Source organism: Muscardinus avellanarius (genome assembly GCF_963383645.1).
Source record: "Muscardinus avellanarius genome assembly, chromosome: 2".
NCBI lineage: Eukaryota > Metazoa > Chordata > Mammalia > Rodentia > Gliridae > Muscardinus > Muscardinus avellanarius.
In genome coordinates, this window is record NC_137787.1 from 155192317 (window position 1) to 155214291 (window position 21975).

A 21975-nucleotide genomic window follows, 5' to 3' on the forward strand; every position below is an offset into this window, starting at 1 on the left:
GCCAAGAGGTTAGGCAGGTGCTGGGGCCAGCAAGGCCGGCATCAGAGCCTGCCCCGAGGTAAAGCTGGTGCTGGGGCCTCCAAGGCTGGGATCGGAGCCTGCTGAGGTGTTTGGCCGGTGCTGGGGCCAATCGCCAACATCGGAGCCTGCCGTGAGGCAAGGCCGCTACTGGGGCCTCCAAGGCCGGAATTGGAGCCTGCCGAGGGGTTAGGCCAATGCTGGGGCCAGTGGCCAGCATCGGAGCCTGCCATAAGGCAAGGCCGGTGCTGGGGCCTTCAAGTCCGGGATCGGAGCCTGCTGAGGGGTTAGGCCGGTGCCGAGGCTAACAAGGCCGGGATTGGAGCCTGCAGTGAGGCAAGGCTGGTGCTGGGGCCTCCGAGGCCAGGATAAGAGCCTGCTGAGGGGTTAGGCCGGTGCTGGGGTTAGTGGCCAACATCGGAGCCTTCTGTGAGGCAAGGCCACTACTGAGGCCTCTGAGGCTGGGATCAGAGCCTGCCTTGAGGCTAGGCCAGTGCTGGGGCCACCGAGGCAGGGATCAGAGCCAGCTGAGGGGTTTGGCCGTTGTTGGGGCCAGCGAGACCAGAATCAGGGCCTCTCATGAGGCAAGGCCGCTGCTTGAGCCAGCAAGGTCTGGATCAGTCCACTGGGTAGCCAGGCCACTACTTGGGTTGTCAAGAGTGGGATCAGTACTTGCAATGCAGCATGCACAGAGAAATATTGCAGAAAATAAAAACCAGATGCTTCCCCTAATCAGCAAAATCTAGGAAAAAAGGGGCAACATGAAGAGGTCGAGCTATAGAAAGGGCCCTATAGTGAAGCAACTAAGGTGACCAATCAGAGGTTATGGAATAGGGGAGGATGGAGCCTCTTTAGAAACGCAGGAGGTACATAAACATATGTATCAAAGTTAATCACCAAACAAGCATGGGATCGAGGGAGGGGGAGGGAATGGGATGGGGGCTTTATGAGGGCTAATTGGATGATGTGTGCTTGTATATCCTCTCAAGTCTTGTATTCCAATGTGATATATGATTACAATGCACCAATAAAAATAAATTTAAAAAACCAGTATGGTATTGGCACAAAAACAGGCATACAGACCAATGGCACAGAATGAAGATACAGAAACAAACCCACATGCCTGTAATCAATTGATCTTTGACAAAGGGGACAAACTTATGCGCTGGAGAAAAGACCACCTTTTCAACAAATAGTTTTGGGAAAACTGGCTATCCATTTGTAGAAAGATGTAACTAAATCCTTACTTCTCACTATGCACAGGAATCAACTTGAGATGGATCAAACACTTGGATATTAGACCAGAGACTGTGAAGTTATTAGAGGAGAGCATAGACTCAACACTCCAACATATAGGCAAAGGCAGTAATTTTCTCAAGAAGACTTAAGAAATTAAAGAAAGAATTAACAAGTGGAATGGCATCAAACTAAAAAGTTTCTGCTCATCAAAGGAAACCATCAAGGACCTAATAAGAAAGCCTACAGAATGGGAGAAGCTATTTACCAGCCACCATTCTAATAGAGGGCTAATATTCACAATATACAAAGAGCTTAAAACACTACCCTAGCAAAACAAATAACCTATCAAGAAATGGGCAACTGAATTGAATAGACACTTTACAAAAGAAGAGATACAAATGGCCAATAGATTCATGAAAAAATGTTCAACATCATTAGCCATCAGGGAGATGCAAATCAAAACTACATTGAGATTCCATCTAAACAAAATCAAAGTGGAAAGATAAAGAAGTCAAATAAAAACAAATGCTGGTGAGGATGTGGGGAAAGAGGAACTCTTTTACACTGTTGGTGGAAATGCAAAGTAGTTCAGCCACTATGGAGATCAGTGTGGAGAGATTCCTTAGAAAACTGGGAATGGATCCACCATATGTTTGGGCTATACCACTCCTGGGTATCTTTCCAAAGGGGTTGAAATCAGAGAACTACAGTAATATGCATACATATGTTCATAACAGAACAATTCATAACAGCCAATATATGGAACCAACTTAGGTCGACATCAACAGATGAATGGATTGCAGAATTATGAGAAATAGACACAATGGAATTCTACTCAGCAATGAAGAAGAACAAAATCATGTCATTCACAAGAAGATGAAAAGACCTGGAGAACATTATGTTACGTGAGATCAGCCAAGCACAGAAAGAGAATGGACATATGTTTTCTCTAATATGCTCAAACTAGGGAGTATTGGGGATACCAGAGGGACTCCAGATCATGGATGGAAACCTCAGCAAAGCTAGAAAGGAATGGTAGGAGAATAAGAAGGCTGAGGTTAATTAATGGAGGAGGTAATTCAAATATGTGTATAAGTATGAATGTAGCACGGTCAACCTGGACACTCATTTTTTGGGGGGAATTGAGAAGTAGGGGGCTCCAAGCAGTGTTTTAATGTATGTCATTTTCAGTATAATCCACATAAAAATAAATATTTCATGCCAAAAATATAAATAAAAAAGTAAATATAATTTTAAAAAATGAGAAAGAAAACAGTTCAAATAATGGCATATCTATATATAAAAGTTTCACTACCAATCTCATTAACATCTATGGTGAAGGTGGGAGTAGGAGGATGGGATCCAAAGGGAAACACATCACGAGCTCTGTACATGTATGTTTGTACCACTGTGACCCTCACTAAGATGTATACTTATAATGCAGCAATAAAGGTCTTTTAAAAATGAAAAAAAAATTTACGTCTTGGGCTAGGCGTGGTGATGCACACTTTTAATCCCAGTACTTGGAAGGTAGAGACAGGAGGATCACAAGTTCAAAGCCTGCCTCAGCCACTTAGTGAGACTCTCTTTTCAAATAAAATATAAAATAGGTCTAGCGGTGTAGCCTGTATTTAGAATGCCTGTGTGTTCCATCCCCAGTAACACACACACACACACACACACACACACACACACACACACACACCCACACACATACCCACACATAATACTACTACTACTACTACTACTACTACTAATAATAATAATAATAATAATAAAATCTACGTCTATTGGCTGGAGCAATACCTCAGTGGTATAGTGCTTGCATAGCATGTGTGAGGCCCTAAGTTTAATCTTGAGTACAGCAATACAATAACAATTGCCAGGCTGGGATGTAGCTCAGTGGCAAAGCGCTTGACTGGCAAGTCCACTGCCCTCAGTTCTATCCCTAGTCCAAAAAATCAAAAAACAAAAAAAAAAAATTGCTATTTCTGCTAACTTAAAGATCCTCATTAATGGTCAATTTCAATCTACTGTGTTTTCCTTGACTACATATTATATTTTGTAACTTATTCTCATATCTAGTGATTTTTGTATACTAAACATTTTATAACCTATATAAGTTACTCTAGATTATATTATCATGATATAAGGTGTTACTTCTTTCTTATCATTTAACTTCACCATGGTCCTACTATGGTCAGATATACCTAAAATTTAGCTATATTTGTGAAGGGAAATCAGAATATAGAACAATAATTTTGATGATGAATAATTATGTAAATTAATTATAAGATTAATTCAGAAAACACTGTAGAAGTAAAGGATGTATGTATGTTTATCTCTTATCATTTTTATTCACATATTACCACTTATCTGTCTGGTGTATTTGTAATCTCAGAGAAAGAACAATAATTTACCAGGAAATGTCAAAGCTTTTAAAAATGAGGACATAATAATTTCTTGAGTCAATATCTAACAATTCTACCTATAAACAAAGAGTAAACGTAGTTCAAAGAAATCCTGCTCCAAGATTACTCAAAGCAAAAAATAAGAAAAATAGATAACAGCCACTTTGAAACATTTCAGTAGTTTGATAATTTTACAGTACTCACCAATTGATCAAATAACAGCCTACCTCATAATGCATGCTAGGATGCACTAATCAACCTCCCTACTTATACCCCCAGTTTTTGCATCAACTGATACACTTGAATTAATTATCCCCATAACTGAGGTTACAAAATTTCTGTGAAATTTTAAGGAATATGCTCTAAATTCAAAAGATCTAACCTCAAGCTAGTGTTTTCACCTTACAATATGTTTTCACCTTACAATATAATTTTTAAGAGAAAAAGTTCCAAAAGCCAGAACACCATTGTAATTCAAGTGTTATACCCACTACCCTAATTTTTTTTGGTCAATTTTAGTCCCTGTTATAGAAGCTCTTTTACTTTCCAAACCACAATATTCTAAATTCTTAGCTCTGTATCTCCTGAAATTTTTATTTTGTGAGACCTACCTTTTGACTGACTTTTCTTCTTTAAAATACATATCTTGCTTACTTTTTATTTCAGCCATTATAACAAATGTGTAAATCCTTGGTCTAATAATATATGAGTGGATCATAAACAAAATAGGAATTATTAAAATAGCCATAAACTATGATAGGGTTTCTCTCAAAACTCTGCAGATCAGATTATGAAGGCTACTGTCAGGTACACCTATAGTATTCATCAGATTATATGCTGCACAGAGTTACATGCCAAAAATATATTAGTGGGGTTGATATAGCTATTAAACTTTACCCATTCCTAGGAAAAACAATGATATGCAGAAATTATAAGACATATAGTAGGATGCTTTCTATTTTTTATTTTGTCTTATCCAAATGAGACAGTTCATAATTGATTGCATCTAATTGCTCTGCTTTCATGTCAATGCACCTTCTGTACAAGCTGAGGTTCAACCATTCTTAAGTTTTGCAAAGCTTCCTTTCTTAATGCTGTAGACAAATAATAAGTAGTAAATTGAGGTTTAATTTTAAAACATTTAAGTAGGATCAATTAACTAAGTCTATCCAAATACATAAAATCTAATTATTCGTATACAATAATAATTTCATGGCAAGTTGGTATAGAGTTGATAGTGAGCTTATTGTAATTTAGAACTATTTTTGCAAAGAATTATCACCAATGCGAAAGGGCTTGAATGCCAGTGATTCCCTTTAGTGTTTTGCTTAATTCTTCTTTGTTGCACATCGAGTAAAAGAAATCTTCCAGTTGAAATCCATAACTGCCATTGAACTTCAAGAATTTCAAAGCCGGCCTCTGTAAACTGAGAGCATTTCCTATTATTGGAGTCAGTGGTTTACTCAGTTTAACAGAAAAGACATCAAATATCTCAGTGCTTACATTGAATCCAAGTAGGGAAGAAGGGGCAAGGTAGCAAAGCACTGTGCTTGTGTTCTACAACTTGCAGATGACTTCAAGGGGATTTATTTGAAATCTATTACTCTATCTAATCACTCCCCAAGTTAGCATAAATGGATTTTTTTTCTGTCTCTCTAGTGTCTTTATGTATCTTAAACTCCTGTTTGGTAGGTGCGGAGCGCCTCTTCTCCCAGGACCTATCATGTTGATTTCTGCTGTCAATGGTATTAATAAATGTGGGTTGTTTGTTGAGCTGAGTAACTTTATGGTCCACATAATTGTCTAAGATGCTCAGCTTTAATATAGGTTTGGTGCTCTTTAAGATAACATGAATAACAATTGTTATATAAGTTTTGGCCTGAGTTCTGCAAATGCATTTAGGTATCTGACTATACAATTTTCTACAGTTCTACATCATCAACAGAAAAAGGGCATTCTCAGATCTTAATGAAACTGTATGAATTATTATTTATTAAAGTGCTGTGAAAATAATGGTTTGCTTTCATTTTTAATTTTTAAATATTACTCTACACATAGTATATTTTTGGTGTTTTTTCCATTACTAGGTCAATGAAGTATAATAATATTTAAAAGATGCAGTCCTTTGAAAATTCTTCACAGAAAAAAAGCATTAAATACAAAGACTTTAGCCAAATATACTGACAAGATTATAATAGCTCTCATAATCTAACTTACATTTACTCTGTAATTACTCAGGGAAAGGTGCAGAAGTATAATTCACTGATGTCGCAGAATAGCAAACAAAGAGATATGTGATGAAACCGTGAACTCGGAGGTAAAATTAGTCACTGCTACTCTTACTCTTTTGATGTCACCACCATTACCCAAAGTAAAAGCTGAATGCCATTCACAGCTTTATTCTTCATATGCCCTTTACAGTAATACATTTTTTACCTCTCTATGAAATAATTGTTCTTCTCTTCCTAATAGGATATAAAAATGCATGTGAATTCATTGAAAACCACTGACAGTCTTATCACACACACACACACACACACACACACACACACACATTGGAATTTCAACAGTGCTATTGAAATACAGAAAAAACAACTTTGAGGACAAAAAGAAAAGACTTAGAACTAACTGGTGATCTTATAACTTAAAATAATTAAAAACTGAATTCAAATTATACCATCACCCAGGAAGACTCTTAGCCTTTAATTATATTATCACATATTAAATTTCAATTAATTATTATTCTAGAAAATATAAAAAATATAAGGAAGTTTCAATGAGTATCATTTTATTAGCTTTTGCTTTTAAATGAGGCTTTTTTTTAAAATAAAAACCCAACTCAACTTGGTTTCCAAATATTTCAAATACTCAGAAAATATAAGAAAATAATTTTGAATGCTTGATCTCTTGCTTCCTTTGTAAATTGGGAGAAATAATAACTATGACATCTGGCCACTTGAAGTAGTGAATGATATAAGTAAAATACCTAGTTCAATGTTTAAACTGTAGCAAGTGACCACCAATTTTAAACTTACCTATTTGTAATACCATTTTGAATATAGAATTAGAAATAGTAAATTATGAAAAATGGTATTACAAATATAAAACTCATGGAGGACAGACATTTATAAAATAACATTTCATCACCATGAAATCTTGGAAGTTTGTACACAAGTGCCTATAATCTATGTTATTCCCCATGGGTTCTCTGCTCTCTGTTCAGCCTCTCAACAGGAGATATTCTTCCATTTCAAAGTGGAAAATAGTGCCATCATTCTTATTGTACAAGAGCAGAAGGTACAGAGGCAGAAAATAAGAACAACTAGGTCAGAAACTGTGCATTCAGATTTCAGAACTGAATTATGTTTTACATTCGCTTTCTGGCACTCTCATTTTCCATCAAAATATCTCATGATGGTAAGAGAAGGAAGGGGAGAGATAAGAAAGTTAAGGTCCTTTGCTAAATGTGTTAAAATTTTCTAAGTTCCAAAAAAAGTTCTAGATATGATTGATAATTAATGACAATACTCTGGAGAATGTTTATGGCATTCTTCAGTGTATATTTCATACTACATTATTACTTCATAAGATTTTTAAAGAATGAACTCATAGATGACTAAAATAAAACTATAAATTCACTTCCATTTGGTGAGAAGACTAACATGTAGGTTCAAGCGTGTGCATAGACTATCCAAATCTACTCATAGTCATTTATTCATGGTCATTGGCATATGTGTGCTTCATATTTAGGAAATAATTCAAATGTTGATATTGCCATCATTGGAAAGGAGGTTTATTTCAAGTTCTCCTAACATTCACAGTTGGACCACTTGAGATTAATAAGACAAAGTTTTTTTTTTAAACACTTCTCTCTCTTTAACTTAAACTATATTTTGGTTCCAAATAAGCTCCTGACAGCTGAATAAATGCATAAATTAAAATACACATAGGTTCAGTTTATTATTACTGATAAAAATTTAAATAATTGTCTTTTATATATATTATAACAAAAAATAAAAATTACCATCTAAATCAGCATTTAAAAAGAAATAGCAACAGACCATCATGGTCTGTATTAAGTGTCTTTTTCATGAGCTTCCATTGAATGCCTTTCCATTGACAACCAAACTTTTCCAGAAAACAGTGAGTCAAGAAAACAACATTTCTAGAAAACAGTGAGAATAATATGATGTAAACAGAGGAAGAGCAGCTGATTTGCATAGTACAAAAAAAAATAAGTTCAGGCTAAAACAAGATGAAAGAGTTATTTTAGTTCACTTAGGTGATCTACAGATTCAATGCAATGCCCATTAAACTACCAAGATCATTCCTAACAGACATAGAAAAATCAGTCCTTAAATTTAGTTGGAATAACAACAAGATGGATCAAAGACTTGGAAATCAAACCAGAGACCTTGAAGCTCCTTGAAGAGGGCATAGGTCCAACACTGCCACACGTAGGCACAGATAAACACTTTCTCAACAAGACCCCAAAGGCACAACAAAGTAAAAGGCAAATCAATACAGGGGATTGCATGAAACTGAAGAGCTTCTGTTCAGCAAAGGAAAGTATCAAGAACCTCAACTGAAAGCCAACAGAATGGGAGAAGATTTTTGCCACCTACACCTCCTATAGAGGACTAATATCTAGAATATACAGAGAACTCAAGAAACTCAACACTAAGAAAACAAAGCATCCAATAACAAAATGGGCAAGCGAACTAAGTAGAGACTTAACAAAAGAAGAAATTCAAATGGCCAATAAATGCATGAAAAAATGCTCAACATCTTTGGCAATCAGAGAGATGCAAATCAAAACTACCCTGAGATTTCACCTATCTGCAACTAGAATGGCAATCATTCAAAACACAAACAACAACAGATCCTGGTGAGGATGTGGAGAAGTGGGAACTCTAAGACATCGTTGGTGGGATTGCAAATTAGTGCAACCACATTGGAAAACAGTATGGAGAATCTCAGAAGAATGGGAACGAATCTACTATTTGATCCAGCAATGCCACTTCTGGGTATCTACCCAAAAGAAAGGAAACCAAAGTACCAAACTAATGCATGCGTATGTTCATAGTGCACAATTCACCATAGCCAAACTATGGAACCAGCCAAGATGTCCATCAACAGATGAATGGATTACAAAACTGTGGGATATGTACACAATGGAATTTTACTCAGCCAATTAAAAAAAAACTCAATTACATAATTTTCAAGGAAATGGATAGAACTGGAGGACATTATGCTAAGTGAGATTAGTCAGTCACAAAAAATAAGAAAGCAGATGCTTTTCCTAATATGTGAGAGTTAGGGAGAAATGGGTCATAGGAGGAACTCTAGATATAAAAGGAAATCCTATAGAGGAGCAAACAAGGCAACCTAAAGGAGGAGAAAGGAGGGGGGAAGAGGAAAATCTCTAAAACACACAATGTACTTAAACATATTGAAGTCAACCACTAAGCCAAGCAAGGGAAGGACGGACGGGGAGGGAATGGGGTGGAAATTGGGTAGGGGTTAAATCACTGATGTGTACATGTATGTACACACAAGTTTTTTTTTACCCCAATATGATGTATGAATATAATGCACTAATAAAAATTTAAAAACAAAGAAAAAGGAATTAAATGTTTAGAACTTTATACCAGAATTTTATTATAAACATAGATGTTGACATTGATTTATCTCACACACACACACACACACACACACACACACACACACAGACACTTATGCCTGAGTTAATTAAAAATCACCCCTCCACTTCTCTTAGGAATATTTTTTAAAGAAACAACTAAATGGAGGTTATAAGCAACAACTGTTTTTAAGAGATAAAGTAGATGGTGGAGAAAAGAAGAGATTGTTGCAAAAGAGATACAAAATAAGAAACTGATTGCCTACTAAATGCCAGACACTCTGCTAGGATGTGATGAGAAGGTGATAAGAAGGTGACCTCAAGAAACCTGTAACAGAGACACTTGTTATAAAATAGAGATTGTGTATGGATATAACTCTGTCCAGATATGGTATCATTCAAGAAATGAACGAGGGAGGACACAGCCTAAGGCAGGAATAAACTCCATGGAGGAAGTAAGAATCACTTTGATAAGATTTTTTAAGATGTATATTTCCATCTCTGCCTTTATGTAACTCAGTTCTACTTTTCTTCTTCCCTGATCTACACATGTACTTTAATAATTGAAGAAATTATGTTTAAAACCAGACATTTCATTTTAACTTCTACATCATTTTACCTCCTGATTTCTAATTAGTGCTCAGAGAGTTAATGTTTGCTTAACCACACTAGCCCTAAATCTCCAAGTCCTTGTGAGCTTATTCTTCTGCCCTATTCCTGACATCAGCTTTTTGTTTTACCAAATAAGGTTGATTTAATTTTTTTTTAAAAGTGATAGTACCATGGAGTTGTTAACAGCATAGTCTAGATTCAAAAGAGAAAAATTTAAAAAGATCAATTTGACTGTGTAGCTGTAAGCAGATTATTTTGTGTCTCACTTTCCTCTTCTTTAAAAACGAAGGTAATGGCTTTTATACTAGAGGGTTGTAGTAAAAATTAAATGAAGTGATTTCCTGAAATATATCAAACATTGAACACATGTCTTTTACTGCTGCTAATAATTCCTATGTGATCCACTTTTACTTTTCCATTCCTACTGTCTTGATCATGACTCCATATTTAAATCATTCACACCCTTATAATCATTTTATTGAATGGACTGAATAAGGTAAGTTTACAAGGTCATTTGATATTCTTTTTTCCCACTGTCTCTTCACAGTCACTCTGTAGATCAATTCTATTCTTGGCTCTCAAAAAGTCTCAGCCAAGTTAAATAGTTTTTCAGTTACTTTGATTCACAAGAACACTTAATTCTGGTAATAATAATTCCAGTTCAGACTAAGGATCAAAATGCCCAGGTCTTATTTAATTTGGAGATTCTTCCATCAAGTTTGTTAGCACTTTAAGCCTGTGGGCCTGCAGTGTAGGATGTGGGTGAGTAGTGGGAGACTCCACTGCTATTTAGTAGACAGCTTCTCCCTGACTCAGCATGATTTTCTGCTCATGCCCCTGAGCCTGAGCCCAGAGTAAAATAAAATTAGAATTACAATCTGGTACTGGGGTGGGTTAATTTTGGGGCCTTATGGCTTGTAAGAGGACACTGAAAGATGATGTTTTATCTCCTAGTCAGCCTCTATGGGTTTTCCAGTTTTTCTGTAGTCTCTTGGATGTAAATGGCTCCTCTGAGAGGTCAGCCACAACGTCCTTCTTCAGTTCTTAGACTTCACTAAGTCTAAGCCACTCCTTCATTCCCAGGCTTGGGGCATTCTCAGGTCAGGACTCTCCCAGGGGATCCACTTAGCTCAGGGAAATGCCAGTATCTGCATCCTCTTCCCACACGCTACTTTAGAAACAGAGAGAAATCTCAGTTCCAGAGCACACCTGAGTCAGTGTCTGTATGTCTGTCTGTCTGTCTGTCTCTCTTTCTCTTACTCTTAATTTTTATCAAGAGGTAACTTTTATTTTACTTTTACACTTATGGGCTTATTATAATTATACATAATAGTGGAATTCTTTGGTGTCTAATTGTATGGCTGAAGTTGATAGTCACAAACTCTTACCTCATGAACCCAAAAAATAAAAAAAATAAAAAAATGATGCCAGACATTGAATACTAACAGCATAAGTTTATTCAGTAGCCAAAAAAAATAGGGAATCAGAAGCTCTGCTCACAAGTCAACTTCTCATCTCCATGAGGTTGATAAGCTAGAGACATGGAATAGGAATAATGAGGAAGAGAGATAGGCTAATAAACGGGAGAAACATTCATATCCATAATAGGTGGAGACCACGCAGAAACTTCGTGCTACTTATGTCTGTTGCTTTTATGGCTTCTCTCTGCCATTGTCATGGGGACCAGCAATTGGCATAGTGCTGGAGGGTATGTCCTTTAGCATGTAGATGATCTTTATAATGAGATATAGGTGGCCATCCCACCAGTCGTCTTGGTGTCTTCATCCTCGACTGGGGAGAAGAAAAACAAGGCAAGTCTTATTCAAGTCAATCCTGCTTCATTGCCCTACACAGGACATGTCTCAAAAGATGAGCAGGTTTACATGTGGAGCTGAGTAGAAAGTGGATTCAAAAGTTAAGGAAGAGAAAAAAAAAATGTTGAGGGAGCAAGGAAGACAGACACAATATGAAGTTAGAAAGACCAAACCTTTCATCCCATTTTAATCACCCATCTGACCTCCGCAGGCCCAAGCAAGGAGTCAGTGTTTTCCACCAGGGTCAACTTCAAGTCCCTGAAAAGCAACCTCGATGACCAGGTCAGAGTATGATCTACAGTGAAGCCAGTGGGAGACTAACAAATTGCCCAGCTGCATGAGCCTTCAAATTAGTCACCTGTAAATGAAGAGCAAGTGAAGCTAGAAATTAATTTAGATTTTTTCTTAGTAACACTTGCCTTAAGACTTCTCAAATATGTCTGAGAGCATTCACCCCTGTTGTTCCAGCTGTCTTTTTGAGGCTTGTCACACTGGATTTAAGGCAACTGGAGCACCTTTTGGATCCCCCAAAAGGAAGTCTGGGGATAGTTCCTTGCTAATCACTATAAACAAGTCTACGTGGGGGGACTTGGCACCCATTCTTCTCAGCCTTATGCCAAAAGTGAGGCAAAAAGAGCTGCATTTTACTATCCTTTTGCACCTATTTGTATATTCTCCATGAAGCTTGTCTCTGTCTACATTCTTACTATCAGTCACTAGCTTAGCTTTATAGAGCACTGCTCCATAGAGATCCCAGCTCGCAAACACTGTCCACTGAGGAGTCCTGCTGCTCCTATTTGGTTTAAGAACTTTTTCTTCTTGGTTCATTTTTAATATTTAAAAATAGGATCCTTTCCCAAGTGGCTCTTGAATCATTACCATTACTTTTTAATAACTAAGAGAGAACAATCTATTAACAATTAATTAGAGTAAATGAAAGGGGACTCTCCTTGCATAAATGAAAGTAAACTGTTCATATTTAGGAAAGACTTACTGAAGTACTCTAAACTGTAAGAAAAGCAATCAACAAAGGGTGGAAATATTTTCATTAAAGTGTGACCAGAAATGATTAAGAAATCCTCCACAGATTAGATGCAAAAATAAGGAGCAGTATTCATTCCTGAATAAATTAATATAAATGTATATATTACCTTACTCATAAAAAGAAATGATGTGTTGTTGCATGCCTGTAGATTAGAAAACTAGAGTAATAAATAATGTAGAGTAGCTACTTTCTTATTTAAAGACACATTTTCACTTTTTCCAATGCCAATTGTTTTTAGAAACCAATTATTTGTGTGTTATATTCATTGGAAAACACCAGACAAAAGATATGTTTTGAATATAGTCTGTACAGAGAATGTTTTATTAATAAAAAGTATATTCATGTATTTGGGGACTGAAGAACTGAGATACATTTTAGTTAATTAGTAAATTTTAAATTATCTAAGGCTATTAGGATTTCTTAAGCTTTACAAATTCAGTATTTAGCTCTCTAAATTACCTAATGGGAGAGGAAGAACAAAGGGGGAAATTTTAGAAGAAATAAATGTGTCCTATGTGATTGGTTCCATTAAATCCTAAAAACGCAAAAGTCTGGAGTTAGCTAGAAACAGATGAATTATGATTCTTATTTTTGATGAGTCATAATGTTCAAGTGGAGGGGTGTCTGAATGTAGAATGAGGTTGTTCTAATTTCTTGATATTATCCCAGAGGCCTTTTAATATATTACTTATACTTTTTTTCCACTTGAAGAAAGAAATGATCTGACCTCTAAGAGGCACATTTTCAATAAATTCCATAAAACAGCAGGAGAGAATGCAGATTGAAAATGCAGTTCCAGCATCTTGCACTTTAAAAAGCTTTTAAAGCTTGTCTCATGCATTTATCTTTTAACAAAGATGAATGCACAAGACACCTCCTATTCTGCCCTGCTTGGTAAGGCAGTGATAATGTTAAATCAATAGCACAATGATCAAAAATGAGAATGGGATCAATATTCTGATCAATGGAATTGCTTTAGATATTAAAAAGTAATTATTCCAGAACAAGTCTGCATTGGCAAATATAGGGACATGTCTGACTCTTCTAATAACTTTCACTTTAAATATTGACAAATTCAGTTCACAAATAAAATAACAAATTTGGAAGAATAATATTGAGCACAAAGTTATAAAATGTGTCTGGTACAGATAAAAATACAATTATATTCTTTCACACATAACTCTCTAAGGGGAGATTCCTCCCTCAAAAAAAAAAAAAAGTAAAAGTGAGTCTAATTTATTATTACATTTTGTAATGAGAAGCAGCATGTGAGTGAAAAAAGAAAGTAGACAGAGGTCCTACCCTCAGCACCAGACATAAATTAGAGCTGCTAGGCAGCCATCACAATGCATCGATTTATGGCTGCAGGTGAGTGGCACCTTAGGTTGAATTAGAATTGGTCCCTGACCCTCAGGAACTTACATTCTAGTTAGAAAGCCAAACCTAAACATATGAAACAATGGGGAAAATCTTACAGAGCAAAATAATGTAATGAAAGCTAACTTTTATTGGCAGCTTACAATGAGCCAGATACTGTTTTAAGCACTTTGTATGTTACAGTAAATTTTGTTGGTGGCTTCCCAGATTTCTCTTAGTGGCTTGATGCACCCAACACCTAGCTGCTATTTGTATTGGCAGGAAAGTGCTTCAAGTTCACCAATTCTCCAAAAATCTGCCTTCTCAGAGAAAGAACACCAACTAACCTGGTGTATGCATAGCTGCCCCATGGAGACAGCTGCATCCCAGGAGTTTGACAAGGGTGTACAAAAGAGCACCCCTTGCCTAAGGCAGCACCCACTCTAGATAATCTGTGGCTTACAATTCCCAGTGGAATGAGAGTGATGCATAGTCTCCTGCTAAGACCTTCTCTTTGCTGATTTCCCTCCTGCCCTTTCCTTCTTATCTCTCTCCTTTTTCTGAGATCCTTCCTCCATAAATCATTTACACAATAATTTCTGTCTCCAGTTCTGCTTCCAGAGAATCAAACCTAAGACACATATATGAACTCATTTATTATTTTGCAGCAACCTTTGAAGATAATTGCTACTTTGATACTTATTTCATGAGCGAGAAAACTGAGGCAGAGCAGTTCAATATTTGGACTGTCACTGAGCTCAAAAAACTTAGATATGGGTTTTGGTCCCAGGCACTGCTGGTTTGAGAGATGCTCTTAACCCCTGCACTCCAATGAAGTGAATGTTTGCCAAGGAAAGGCATCTCTATGGGTGGCATAGAGAATGTTAGGTTTAGAATTAAGGAGATTGATTTTAATATGAGTACTTTGACTTTCCATCTTTGTTATTTTGAATTAGTCACTTAATTTTATAGTACATATTCATAACACAGGAATAATCATAGGAGCTATTGGAGGATAAAATGAGATTCAATATGTGAAATACATGGCCTAGAGTAGGTCTTACTAAGAATGTTAGTAAAATTTTCAATCTGAGAATACCTACACTCTTAAAAAATTATGTAGCACTTTATAACTTTTAAATTATTTATTTAATTTTTGAGTCTTCACAATAGCCTGTGATAAAAATATTCTTGGATATATTTTATTGATTATAAAAAATTGAAGCTCAGGAAACTCTCAAAGAAGCAGGACTCAAAAGATATCTGATGACCATTCACTATTCTTTACACCACAGCTAGTGCAATGATAGCAGGCCTTATTTTATTCCGCCCTTGTCTCCTGAAAGTTACTGACCCCTTAAAGCGTTGGGTGCCATCAAATCCTCAAGAATTCACCAAGGGTAAAAATGTGTGAGTGCAGGTGGGACATGGAGACAGTTTCAGGAGACACTTGAGAAAGGATGGGCATTTGAGCTCAATTTTTATTTCTTCAATAAAAGCATATGTTCTGTGTATCTTTTTGAATGAATCTCTAATTGAAAATGAAATTATGTATGTTTATCATGTGCAATGTGATGTTTTTGATATTAATATATATTGTGAAATGACTAAATCGTTTAACATAGCCATCAACTCACATACTTATCATTTTTATGATGAGAACATTAAAATCTACTCTCTTAGCAATTTTCAATTATATGTCATTATTATTGGCTGTAGTCACCATGCTTACATTAGAAATACAGAAGTCATTCCTCCTATCCAACCCCCAGCTGCTTTTCTATTCTCTTGAGTAACTTTTTATTTCAAACACTGTGTATAAATTTGGAAAGACAAAGTTAGCTGATGCAGAAACAACATAAGCAGAAGCATAGGGTCAGAAATAAAAGAGCATCTTTGAGAAATATGAATCTAGAGAATAGTACAACATAAGGCTAGAAAGCACATTTGGAACAGAGATTTTATGTTTTAGTTAGGAAACTTTTGCTTGGACACCAAACCCCTCATCTAAACTGCAGCTTCATATATTCCACACACTGTCAAAGAATATTTTAACCAAATATTCAGTAAAAACACGAAAATATGTTAGAAGAAAGGTTGGTTATTCAAATGAAACAGGGAAAGAAAAGAATATTTCAAAACGGTAGCAAAGAATATGAGGATATTTATCCAATACTTTAAAATTTTAAATGTTTCTTGTTCTATTGAAAGCATTATTAAAATCATGCTTATTAATTTATTTAAAGCATTATTATTAAATTGGGTTATAATTTTTATTTACCTGTTTCATGTGACAGTCATAGTCAACCTACATAATGGCTGTATCTGATAATCTGTTTTTTTTTGTCCACTCTTCCCTGTAGGACAGTGTGCCTCAACCCAGCCACTACTGACATTTCAGGTTGGATAATTCTTTTTTTATTAAGATTTTTTTTAAATTGGTGCATTGTAACCATATATCACATTGAAATACAAGATTTGAGAGGATATACAAGCACACATCATCCAATTAGCCCTCATCCAGCCCCCAACCCATTCCCTCCCCCTCCATCGATCCCATGTTTGTTTGGTAATTAACTTTGATACATTTGTTTATGTACCTCTGGCGTTTTAAAGAGGCTCCATCCTCCCCTATTCCATACCCTCTGATTGGTCACCTTAATTGCTTCACTATAGGGCCATTTCTATAGCTCGACCTCTTCCTGTTGCCCCTTTCCTCCTAGTTTTTGCTGATTAGGGGAAGCATCTGATTTATATTTTCTGCGATATTTCTCTGTGCATGCCGCGTTGCAAGTACCGATCACTCTTTGTTGTGGGGTGGGCAGAAGGACTTTCCTGTGCACCAAGGGATGTTTGGCAGCATCCATGGCCTCTGTTTACTAACATCTCCTTGCTAAAGTTGTGATAAACAAAAGTGTGTCCAGTTACTGCCCAATGTTCTTGGGTGACAAAATTGCTCCTGCCTTACCCCTGCTGATAATTAAAGAGAAAAGCTAACTTTTCCAACCTCCAGCCTAGCTTGGAGATGATCAAGTTAATACCAGTGATATGCAAGGAAAATAGAGTAGAAACATTCTGGAAATTATGTCCCACCTAAAGAAAGTCCTCTTTGCTCTGATTTGGTAAGATACTTGCTTAAAATTGAGGCTGTTTTCTTTTTAGCATGAGAGAAAAGTCTAAAGCACACTTGTGCTAATTCAGAATCTTTTTGTTTCTTTGTGGTACTGAAAATTGAACCCAGGGGCCTTTTACCTCTGAGGTATACCCCAGCCCTACTTATTATTTTGTTTTAAACAGGGTCTCACAAAGTTGCAAGGACCTCACATTGTTGAGGCTGATAACAAACCTCTTATCCTCTGGTCTCAGCCTCCCAAGTACTGGGATTACAAGTGTGTACCACCACACTCAGCTCTGATTTAGAATTTTAGCATTACGTTGCTCATGCTCCAAGCTAGTGTTTGCCTACAGAAAGGCATTTTACCATGAGGGAAAAAAAATAAAGCAAAACGAAAATTCTCTATTACTCTGTACTCTGTTTTAGCCATATACCCTCTTACTTGCCACTGAAGACATACTGTGGACCTTCATATTGTTTTTAAAACTCGATTTTCACAACGGGAATGATGCTGGCAACTTGCAGCAGTTGTTGAGAAGATGGTAAAGGTGACATGCAAGAAGCAGGTACATCTGGCATATAGCAGATGTTCAATAAATAGTAGCTCTTGTTTTCAGTGGCATGGCCTCAACTGATGAATAATTGATACCCTTTTAATTTCTCCTTTTTCTCCCTAAAATAATATTCCAGAATAAAGCTCCTAGAAGCCCCTGAACAGAATGAAGTCCAGAAATAATGTGTATTTGTGTGTGTGTGTGTGTGTGTGTGTGTGTGAGAGAGAGAGAGAGAGAGAGAGAGAGAGAGAGAGAGAGAGAGAGAGAGAGAGAGAGAGAGGTGCTATGGATCAAACTCACGGCCTCACATATGCGAAAAAAGCTCTCTCCCACTGAGCTCCACCCTCAGCCCCACCAATTATTAATTGGTGTCCAAAATGACCCCCAGTGGATTCATAAAAGTCCTAAAATTTCACTGAAATAATTTAAATTGTATTGGTATGCTAAGGATGAAGTTTACTGCTTTCATCAGCGTTTCAAAGGGTTCAAAACAAGTGGACTCAAAAACTCATTGGTATCCACTACTTTGAAGCTTCTTGACTTGGTAGAAAGACTGTTGGTAAGTAATTTATTTTCAGGGGAGGGGAGAGCTGGGGGTTGAAGCCAGGGGTAGTCTACCTGCAAGCTACAACCCCAGAACAGGGTCTCATTAAGTTGCTGAGGCCTCACTAAGTAGCTGAGGCTGGCCATGAACCTGTGATCCTCCGGTCTCAGCCTCCCAAGTACTGGGCTTACGAGCATGTGTCACTATGCCTGTCTTGTTGGTAGGTAATTTAGAAAGGCTTCTTTTGATTAATAATAATACTAATACTCCAAGGGCCTAGGGGGAAAAGTAGCATTTACCTATTATGAACCTGTAACCCAGGTAGCCTGAAAGAAAAAAGGTAGCCTCTCTAAACACAAAAGTGATCTTTTGAAATAATACCAAAAACACTTTTTCAAGAATGCCCTAGTCAGGAGTAGTGGTGCATGTTTATAACCCCAGCATTTGGGAGGCTTAGACAGGAGGATTGGGCTTCACAGACACACTCAGCTACTTAGTGAGGCCCTTTGCAACTCAGTGAGACCCTGTTTCAAAATAAAAAATAGAGCTGGGATGTAGCTGGGAGGTAAAATGCCCCTGGGTTTCACCCCAAGTGCTACATAAAAAAAAATGTTCCAAGTCTAAAAGAAGAAATGGAAAAAAAAACAACTTTCTTTAATGAACCACCACTCCAAATTTTTAAAAAATTTGGGAGGCAAATAAGAGAATATGCATCCTCTTCACCCAAGATCATATTTGATCCTCTTTAGAAAACATGATATATACAATTACATTTAAAGTAAGGAAAAATTTAATTCAGTTTGAATTTTTAGGGAGTCATTTTTTTGCTTAATGTACATCATCTTTTTCTGGTCTAATTAAAAATTTTAGTTATCTATCAAAAATATGTGTGTGTGTGTGTGTGTGTGTGTGTGTGCGTATGTGTGTTGTTGTGGTACTGGAGATTGAACCCAGGGTCATTCTAACTTCGAGCAATTTCCTCAGCCCTATTTTAATTTTTTTTATTTTAATTTTGAAACAGGGTCTCACTAGGTTACTGAGGGCCTTGCTAAGTTGCTGAGGTTACTCTTGAACATACATTCCTCCTATCTCAGCATCCTAAATACTGGTATTACAGGTGTGTACCACCACAGCGCAGCTATCAAAAATATTTAAATATTATTATTTTAACAAAGAATTCCTTTTGAAGAATTAAGCACTCTTCCTTTTACAAATCTGGTTTGGAGAGAATATCATTTTCTTTGGAAAACAATGGAAAGAAATTATCACAATTAAAGAGTGGGAGAGAAGACTGGGAATGGTAAAGAACAATGAAGCTAAAAGCAAATGATCAAGCCTGGAAAATAAATCTTAGGGAGCATTTGTGAATTAGCTACTCTGTTGCAGCAAATTATTCCTTGACACCATTTTCATTAAGGGTTAATTTACCTAACATGAAGAAGAGCAAATTGGAAAAAAATCTTTTTATTCACCAGTGCTAAAATACATGAACTTGATTTATACATGGAACCAAATGTATTTACTGAAATATTTTTACAAAAGGCCAATTCAGAAATCTAGGTGCAATATCAGAAATTCTCATGTTATTCTTTAGGATATAAATCAGTTCTCTGGAATGTGCCTTTGCCTCACTTTACTTTGGGTTAAGCAATAGAGTAGTCTGTTCTCTGCACCATTTTCCTGAATGAGACTTGTAAAAATCCCTATAATATCACAGAAGGTCATTGTCAAGTATCAGAGACTCTAATTTTTTTAGATTTGCCAGCAGAGATACCTAAGGAATATTAACCAACTCAGCCCTTCAACAACAATTATCCTTATTAAATAAAATCTGTATCCACTGAATCTTTAGCACAAAAGAAATTAGAACTGCTGTGGCAAATCTGCAGTGTAAATCCATGGCAGTAACTGATTTTCGCTAGAGAATATTAATCAAGAAAAGTTTTAACTTTATCAACTCCACTAATGAAAAGACATTTTCTGTTACATATCACACAAAGCCTGCTGGGGTGAAGGAGTTCAAGCCTTAAGCCTTTAGATTTTAGCTGATGTATTACTTCTCCAAATTCACAATGCTTTTGAAGTGCCTCAGATCTTAAATCAAGGAACTTGCACTACAAAGAGGATAGTGCAGTGAAATTAACTTTTTCCTATCCTTGTATATGGTTTTATTTTTCTTGTCTTAGCACCTTCACATGAAATATGTCTAATGGCAGGAGAAGCAGTCAATTTATATAAAGACCACAATGGCTGACTTAGCGTGCAAATAAATGGTGGCATAAATCCTCCCACTCCTTGAAACCATCATCAGGCATGCTAATCAAGCTAGATTGTTCCCACACTAGAATCTCATTTCAGTCTCCACTATTTTCCTTAACGTTGATGCCCTGAAGACAACTGTATTTCTAAAATTCATTTTTAAAACTGATAGCATTTCAAGATGGTATATCCTCTCCTTTTACTCTACTCCTGTTCTGTGAAGTTCCTAATCTCAGCAAGTGACAGACTCTTCATCTGTGAAGTGGAAATCCTTAAACTGTTCACCTGAGAGGCTAGGTGTGTTTCTTAAATAAGACAGTATGTAGAAATCACTCAGCATACCACATTATTTTTATTACTATTTTCTTGGACAGATTTTCTTTTTGAGGAAAAGAATGATTACTTTCAAACTTTCCCACCATGATCACATGCTTTCAAAAATAAACAAATCAATGAGAATATGAAATATGTACTCAAGTTTACAGAACATTAAGAAATGTTAAGAATGGCTGAGGATGTAGCTCAGTGGTTAGAAGTACTTGACTATTAGTTTGGATCTCTGAGTTCAGATCTTTAGCACTGAAAGAAAAAAAAGGTGAGAAATGGAGGGAGGAAGGGAGGAAAAGGAAAGGAAAAGAAAGGAAAGGAAAGGAAAAAGTCAGGATATACCTATAGTTGCAGCTACTCAGGAGGCTGAGGCAGGAGGGATGCTTAAGCATAGGAGTTTGGGTATAGTCTGAGCAACCCAGAAACATCTCTTTCTTTAAAGAAAAAATGGTTTTAAGGCTCAAGGTGCTTCTGATTGCTCTTATTATCTTGGAGGGCAGAACAGTTTCAATATTACAGATTACTTCTCACTGCCAAGCCATTTTTTTTTCCTGAATCCTTATCTTTGTTACTCACAATTGCTGGCCATGGTAAGATTTGGCAGGCGATGGATAAATGGAAGCTCAGCCTTCTTCACAGTGGAAGTCCTCAGAAGTAATATCAGACTGATAGAGTAACAAAAACAATGCAGTAAATGGAAGACCCAGGGTGGTCAGTGATGGGAAGAAAAAAAGAAAAGGGGGAAAAAGGAAATAAAACACATGAAGGCCAGAATACAAGTGACATACATACACTTAAACACTTATTATTATAAACCACCTATTATATTAGGAACAATGGTATCCAAATGAGGATAAGGGGTCAAATGTGATTAAAATACAAGCCTTATCCTTGAGAAGAATAGATGTGTACATTTGAAACAAAGAATGTTGTTTTAAATGCAATGTGTAGGTTCTGACAGTGTTCTTGTGAGATGTTTTAAGATATAAGGACAAGGTACTTTCCTAGAAGTTTCTGGTGACTTTGTTGTTTTATTTTCA